The sequence below is a fragment of the Pristis pectinata genome, chromosome 9 (genome assembly GCF_009764475.1).
Source record: "Pristis pectinata isolate sPriPec2 chromosome 9, sPriPec2.1.pri, whole genome shotgun sequence".
Taxonomy (NCBI): domain Eukaryota; kingdom Metazoa; phylum Chordata; class Chondrichthyes; order Rhinopristiformes; family Pristidae; genus Pristis; species Pristis pectinata.
In genome coordinates, this window is record NC_067413.1 from 93488970 (window position 1) to 93498010 (window position 9041).

Below are 9041 nucleotides of genomic sequence, written 5' to 3' on the forward strand. Positions count from 1 at the left end.
CCTCACTCCACCTCACCTTTCCCCACTGTTTCTTCCCCCATCTCCCCTGCTGTGAGTCAAATGGATTGTGATCTTAGATCAATGAAGGTTGAAAGTGGAGTCAGGGCATTGAGTATAAAAGTCGGTCATGGTGCAGTTGCACAGGACACTGGTGAGGCTGCGCTTGGAGTATTGTGTTCAGTTTTGGCCCCTCTGCTATAGGAAAGATGTTATTAAACTGGAAAGAGTGCAGAAAATATTTAGAAGGATGCTGCCAGGACTTGAGGGACTAAGTTACAGGGAGAGGTTGGACAGGCTAGTTTATTCCTTAGAGCATAGGAGACTGAGAGGTGATCTTATAGAGGTGTATAAAATCATGAGGGGCATAGATAGGTTGAATACATTCAGTCTTCCCTCCCAAATTCAACTGTGATTTCAATTGCCATTCATTCTTATATTTTTTAAGAAAGAAGCCACTTGGCTCTTAGAGCAATTTCTCTTATTTCTCTTTAACCCACTTTCTCCCACATCAACTTCCACCTAATTAGGCTCAGGATATCTTATAGTGACCAATTACCTGATCAACCAGCCCTTTGGGTTGTTGGAAGAACGTGCAAACTTCACACAGACAGCATCAGAAATCAGGATTGAATTTAGATCACTGGAACCGTGAGGCACAACACTACTTGTACCATTGCACCATCCTCTGAATCACCAACATCAAGTGTTGGGTATGACAGTGAAAAAAATGCTTGATAAATTGAAGGCATGTACCCTAAAGATTCAATTGCAGAGACTTTTTAGTGATAGTAGTTACCAATAATTCATTACTATCTCTAGACCATGAACAAAATACTTAGAAGTCTTCAGCAAAACCAGGTTTTAGTGCATAACACTGGTAGTTGGCTCCTAGGCTTCACATACTCATGGGTTTGGAAGAGGTCTCTCCTGGTTTTCTTCTAAATGGCTTCATTTCAGCATATTTTGCAAAAGGTATGTTACATTTATACTGATACAGTTCCTCACAAGTATACCCTCCAAATCTGCTTTGTAGTTCCCATTCACATAATCAAATGTATCTACTGATATACTTTTCCAGCACCACCAAAACCTGCTATCCTTTGCCTTGATTGCACAGGAGATCCAATGTTTGCACTTTGACCTGCATCTTCCCCATTGTCCAGGTTTCCAAACATTCCTACCAGGTGCATATGACTTGTATCTCATCAAGCTTTGTACCGTATTTGTTGCTCACGATGCAGTCTCCTATACACTTGAAGAGCCCAAGTACAGATTAGGAGATCTTATGTATATTAAGGGGAAAAGACTAACTAGAGAGAGAATAGGGACCCACAAAGATGAAAGGGGACACCTTTGCGTGAACCACAGGAGACGGGCAATATCCTTACTGAATATTTCTCCTCTGTTTTTACCATGGAGAAAGACATGAAGACTTCGGAACTAGAAAAAATAAATGGGGAGGTCTTGGGGATAGTCCGCATGACAGTAGAGGAGGTGCTGGATGTCTTAAAAGGTATGAAGGTCGACAAATCTTCAGGGCCTGACCAGCTATATCCAAGAACATGTGGGAGGCTAGAGAAGAAATTTCAGGAGGTCTGGCTGAGATACTTGCATCATCATTAACCACGGGTGAGGTGCCGGTAGACCGGAGGGTAGTGAATGTTGTGCCTTTATTTAAGAAGGGTGGCAAAGAAAAACCTAGGAACTATAGACCAGTAAGTATAACATCTGTTGTAGGTAAGTTGCTGAAGAATAAGATATATGTGCATCTGGTAAAATGGGTTGATTGAGGTAGTCAGCATGACTTTGTGCATAGATCATGTCTTACGCACTTGAGTTCCTTTGATGAGGGCAGGGCGGTGGTCTATGTGGACTTCAGTAAGGCCTTTGTTAAGGTTCCACATGGTAGGTTAGATCATAGTAGGCTCTGGAAGGTTAGGTTGCATGGAATCCAGGGAGAGCTGACTAATCGGATACATAATTGGCTTGATGGTAGAAAGCAGAGGGCGATGGTGGAAGGTTGTTTCTTGGACTGGAGGCCATGACAAGTGGTGTGCCTCAGGGGTCAGTGCTGGGCTCATTGTTGTTTGTCATCTATATTTGGATAGGAATGTACAGGGCATGGTTAGTAAGTTTGCAGATGACATTAAAATAGGTTGTATAGTGGACAATGAAGAAGGTTATCAAAAATTACAGGGGGATCTTGACCAGTTGAGTAAGTGGGTCAGGGAATGGCAAATGGAGTTTAATTCGGATAAATGAAAGGTGTTGCATTTTGGGAAGTCAAATCCAGGTAGGACTTTCACAGTGAATGGCAGGGCCCTGGGTAGTGTTGTAGAACAGAGGGACCTTATAGTACAAGCACATGGTTCACTGAAAGTGGAGTCAGGGCATTGAGTATAAAAGTCGGTCACGGTGCAGTCGTACTGGACACTGGTGAGGCTGCACTTGGAGTATTGTGTTCAGTTTTGGTCCCTCTGCTATAGGAAAGATGTTATTAAACTGGAAAGAGTGCAGAAAATATTTAGAAGGATGCTGCCAGGACTTGAGGGACTAAGTTACAGGGAGAGGTTGGACAGGCTAGTTTATTCCTTAGAGCATAGGTGACTAAGAGGTGATCTTATAGAGGTGTATAAAATCATGAGGGGCATAGATAGGTTGAATACATTCAGACTTCCCTCCCCACCCCCTAGAGTTGGGGAATCAAGAACTAGAGGGCATAGGTTTAAGGTGAGAGGAGAAAGATGAAAGGTTTAAGAGGAACTCGAGGGGAAACGTTTTTACACAAAGGGTGGTATGTATGTGGAACAAGCTGCCAGAGGAAGTGGTTGAGGCAGGTACAATAACAACTTTTAAAAGACAGTTGGACAGGTGCATGGATTGGAAAGGTTTAGGTTCTGGGACAAACACTGGCATATGGGACGAAATTGGATGAGACATCTTGGTCGGCAGGGACCAGTTGGGCCAAAGGGCCTGTTTTCGTGCTGTATAACTCTATGACTCTGAACCCCCAAGATGTCTGAATTACTTCCCAATGAATCTTGCACACATGAACATGAAATGACAGAGTAAGTCTGCTACTAGCTTGTCTACTTCACCCATATACTCAGCTGAAATGCGTTAAACTGGGAATTGATCTAAGGCCTTTCCTCAGCATCCTTTCCAAATCCTTAATGTCACACATCATAAGCCAAAACTACAGTATTCCAATTCCTGACCAAAGTTTTATAGAATCATAGAGAATTACAGCACAGAAACAGGCCCTTCGGCCCATCTACATGCACCCAGACGATAGCTCTCCATACCTCTCTTATCCATGTACCTATCCAAACTTCTCTTAAATGCTACAATTGAACCCGCATCCACTAGTTCTGCTGGCAGCTCGTTCCACACTTGCACCACCCTCTGAGTGAAGAAGTTCCTCCTCAAATTCCTCTTAAAAATTTCAGCTTTCACTCCAAACCTATGACCTCTAGTTCTAGTCTCACCCAACCTGAGGGGGAAAAAGCCTGCATGCATTCACCCTATCTATACCCCTCATGATTTTGTATACTTCTATAAGATCTCCCCTCATTCTCTTGTGCTCCAGGGAGTAAAGTCCTAACCTATTCAACCTATCCCTGTAGCTCAGGTCCTCAAGTCCCAGCAACATCCATGTAAGTTATCTCTGCACTTTCAAGCTTATTGATATCTTTCCTGTAGGTAGGTGACCAGAACTGAACACAAAAAATTCGGCCTCACCGACATCTTATACAACTTCAACAGAACATCTCAACTCCTGTACTCAATTCCCTGATTTATGAAGGTCAATGTGCCAAAAGCTCTTTTTACGACCCTCTCTACCTGTGATGCCACTTTCAAGGAATTGTGGATCTGTATTCCCAGATCCCTTTGTTCTACCGCACACCTCAGTGCCCTACCATTCACTGTGCAAGTCTTACCTTGATTTGTCCTCTCAAAGTGCATCACCTCACACTTGTCTGCATTAAATTCCATCTGCCATTTTTCAGCCCATTTTCCCAGCTGGTCCAGATCACTTTGCAAACTTTGATAGCCTTCCTCGCTGTCCACTACACCCCCAATCTTGGTGTCATCTACAAATTTGCCGATCCAGTTTACCACATTAACATCTAAATCATTAATATAGATGATAACAACGGACCCAGCTCCGATCCCTGCGGCACACCACTAGTCACAGGCCTCCAATCAGAGAGACAACCATCTACTATCACACTCTGGCTTCTCCCACCATGCCAACATTGAATCCAATTGACTACTTCATCCTGAATGCCAAGCGACTTAATCTTCTGGTATAGCCTCCCATGTGGGACCTTGTCAAAGGCCTTTGCTAAGGTCCATGTAGACAACGTCCACCACCTTCCCTTCATCAACCTTCCTGATAACTTCCTCGAAAAACACTCTAAGATTGGTTAGACATGACCTGCCACACACAAAGCCATGTTGACTATCCCTAATCAGGCCCTGTCTATCCAAATACTTGTATATCCTGTCCCTCAGAATACCTTCCAATAACTTACCTATGACTGACGTCAAGCTCACCGGCCTATAATTTCCCAGTTTATTCTTAGAGTTTTTCTTAAACAACAGAACAACATTAGCTATCCTCCAGTCCTCCAGCACCTCACCCGTGGCAAAGGACGTTTTAAATATCTCTGCCAGGGCCCCTGCAATTTCTGCACTAGCCTCCCACAAAGTCCAAAGGGACCCTCATCAGGCCCTGGGGATTTATCCACCCTAATTTGCCTCAAGACAGCAAGCACCTCCTCTTCCGTAATCCGGATACGGTCCATGACCTCACTACTTTTTTTCCTCCGTTCTGTAGACTCTGTCTCCTGAGTAAACACAGATGCAAAAAATCCATTTAAAATCTCCCCCATCTCTTCCAGCTCCATGCATAGATGACCACACTGATCTTCAACAGGACCAATTTTGTCCCTTGCTGTCCTTTTGCTTTTAATATAGCTATAGAAACACTTTGGATTCTCTTTCATCTTCTCTGCCAGAGCAACCTTATGTCCTCTTTTAGCCCTCCTGATTTCTCTCGTGTTCTCTTGCATTTCTTATACTCCTCAAGTGCCTCATTTGATCCTAACTGCCTATACCTGATATGCACCTCCTTTTTCTTTACCAGGGCCTCAATATCCCTCGGTAACCAAAGTTCCCTAAACCTGTTAGCCTTGCCTTTTATCCAAACAGGAACGTACAGATTCTGTCCTCTCAATATTTCACTCTTGAAGGCCTCCCACTTACCAAGCATCTCTTCGCTGGAAAACAACCTATCCCATTGCACGTCTGCCAGATCCCTTCTGATGTCATCAATATTGGCCTTCCTCCAGCTTAGACGCTTAACCCTAGGACCAGTCCTATCCTTTTCCATAATTATCTTGAAACTAATGGAATTATGATCAGTAGATCCAAAGTGTTCCCCTCCACTCACTTCTGTCACCTGCCCTGTCTCATTCCCTAAGAGAAGATCCAGTATTGCATTCTCTCTAGTTGGGACCTCTGCATATTAAGAAAACTTTGCTGAACACATTTGACAAACTGGATCCCATCCAGTCCTTTTACAGTAGGGGAGTCCCAGCCAATGTGGAAAATTAAAATCACAACTTTATATTTCCTGCAATTGTCTGCTATCTCTCTACAAATTTGCTCCTCTAAATCCTACTGACTATTGGGAGTTCTATAATATAGTCCCATTAATGTGGTCATTGCTTTTTTATTCCTCAGTTCCATCCAACTTGCCTCAGCGGTTGAGCCTTTGTGTATGTCTTCTCTGAGCACTGTCGTGACATTTTCCCTGAAGAGTAATGCCACCCCTCCCCCTTTAATACCTCCCCCTCTATCATGTCTAAAACAATAGAACCCCAGAAGGTTGAGATGCCAGTCCTGCCCCTCCTGCAACCAAGTCTCACTAATGGCTACGATATCATAACTCCACGTACAGATCCACACTCTAAGTTCATCTGCCTTATCTACAATGCTCCTTGCATTGAAATAGATGCAACTCAGAACATCAGTCCCACCATGCTTTCAGTTTCCATCTTTGCTTGTAGTCTTAACATCTACCTTCCCCACAGCCCCTCCACTTGCTGCCCTGCCGCTCTGGTTCCCACCCCCCTGCGACTCTGGTTTAAACCCCCCTGAGCAGCACCAGCAAACCTTCCCGCAAAGATATTGGTCCCCCTCCAGTTCAGGTGCAAACCACCCCATTTGTACAGATACACCTGCCATGGATAAGAGCCCAATGATCTAAAAATCTGAAGCCCTCCCTCCTGCACCATCTGCTTAGCCACATGTTAAATTGTATTATCTTCTTATTTCTTACCTCACTAGCAAGTAGCACGGGTAGCAATCCTGAGATCTCCATCCTGGATGTCATGTCTCTTAACTTAGCACCCAACTCCCTGAATTCACTTCACAGGATCTCATCACTTTTCCTGCCTATGTCATTGGCACCAACATGTACCACAACCACTGGCTGCTCACCCTCCCTCTTAAGAATGCTATGGACTCGATCCAAGACAATTCTGACTTTGCACCTGGGAGGCAACATACCACTTGAGTCTCGTTCTCGTCCGCAGAACCTCCTGTCTGCTCCCCTAACCAATGAATCCCCATATCATTACCGCTTGCCTCTTCTTCCCCCCCCCCCCCCCCTTCCCTTCTGAGTCGAAAAGCCAGACTCAGTGCTAGAGACCTGACCGCTGTGGCTTTCCCCTGGTAGGTTTCCACCCCCCCCCCCCCCCTTCCCCAAACTGTATCTAAAACAATGCACTTGTTATTGAGGGGAACAGCCACAGGGATACCCTGCACTGACTGCCTACTCCCTTTCTCTCTCCTGACAGTCACCCAGCTACTTGCCCCCTGCAACTTAGGTGTGACTGCGTCTCTGTAATTCCTATCAACCCCTCAGTCTCCCGAATGAACTGAAGGTCATCCAGTTCCAGCTCCATTTCCCTAACAGTCTGTAAGGAAATGCAGCCGGATGCACTCCTCACAGATGTAGTCATCAGGGACACTTGGAGGTCTCCCCGACTTCCCACATCAGACGAGAGCACACCACTGCCCTGGGCGTCATTCCCACTGCTCCACCTGTGCAATAATAAAGAAAGAGAACTTAACAGAACCTCACCTTAGCCTCCACCTCTTCACGCCTGAGCCAGAGCCTCAGCTCCCCACTCTTAAACTGGCCGACTCACACAATGGCTGCTCCGCTTTACCCTTCCTGCCTTTTATTGGCTGAGTTGCCACGCACTTAGCCAATCAGAAGCAACTTTTAAAGCTGCTAGCTCCTCCCCTCTGCTGCTCTGGCTGCTGGAACTACAAAAAAAAAGTCCCAACTAAAAAACTTCTTAAAAAAAAAAGCTGCTGGCTCCTTTAACTTTAATTAAGGATGAAAGAAAATATTCAGTCTTATTGTCAACTGTCCATATTTGCACTTAGTCTCATTGCCTTGCTGGTAGACCTTTAGCACTTTGATATCCAGCTGTCCTCCACTTTCTTCCAAGGCTTAACATGTGGGTGTTATAATGGCCTCTACTAAATTGCCACGGAAAGGATTATCCTTTTGGCCCCACCTAAATAGTGGGTGAACTTCAAAAAAAAATTGCAGTCGAGATGTGAATAAGGCAGGCAAAATTGAGAAAAATATGGTATTCACTTTTATCAGTAGCAGCAATTTATAAGTGAGTAGGCTTTGGCACTAAAGCATTTTTTTTAAAGTACACCATTAAATCACGGCTTTGAATTTTTTTTCTACCTTGTTATTTTTCTCAACATACATTCCTTGGCGGATGGCAGTTTATTGTTCCAATCCAGAAACAATTTGTCCATGGATAGTGTGTCTGAGATTATTAGACCAAGTGGCAGGGTGAAGAATGCAGGCAAAGAGTTCATCCAGAATGATTGTATATAATGAATTGCACTTGGTTAGCACCAAACACCATTATTTTCAAACTATTGACTGTCATAATCAGGGTAGATGACCCAAAGCCTAGTCAGAAATTGGCTTTAGAAAAATTCTTAGAGGAGAAAAAAAAATAAGCAAATAAAACTGGGGAAGAAATCCAGGGCTTCAGGCCTAAGTGGCTGAACACGTTGATGCTAATAATGGATGATTTTCAGAGCAGGCTCAGGGATGAAAGGCATTTCCTTCCTGTAACCAATGATCTTCTTGTTATTACAACTCTGCTGCACTAATTTACAAAATATAGAAAATAGGAGTTGAGGAGTACATTGGAATGGTGACGTTCAGCAATAACAAGGTGTTCAGCAGCTGAGGCAAGGATGCTGTGGGTGATGCTACAATAGTGAAGGCAAAAAAGTGTCCAGAAGCTCTGTCCAATGATTAACCACCATGCCAAGTTTATGAATAATTTAAACTATAAATGGAAAATGCTGGAAACACTGTAGGTCAGGCAGGTTCTGCAGAAAAAGAAACTCACCAATTTTTGTAGAATCACCATAGAAAGCATCCTATCCAGATGCATCACAGCTTGGTATGGCAACTGCTCTGCCCGTGACCGCAAGAAAGTGCAGAGAGTTGTGGACACAGCTCAGTCCATCACGAAAACCAGCTTCCTTTCCATTGACTCTGTGTATACTCTCTGATGCCTCAGGAAAGCAGCCAACATAATCAAAGACCTCTCCCACCCCAGGCACTTTCTCTTCTTCCACCTTCCACTGGCCAGTAGGGAAACCCATATATTTTAATGGCATCTTTGCTCCATAATTTACTAACCAATGCTTAACTCACATCTATTGCCTTCCTTGTACATTACTTTCAGTTGCACATACTGGAAATAAAATTCTTCTAGCCCCTCAAAGCTTGGACAATGCCTCAGGACTTCACTTAATCATAAACAGAAGCTCCACTTTCCCCAATAAGATGGACCAAAAATGATCACACCCAATTAAAACTGAATGTAATAATGTCATGCTAAATTAGTTTACATCTACACGAACACATACATGATTTGAAAACAAAATTCAGATTAAGGCATTGCACAAGACAAAAC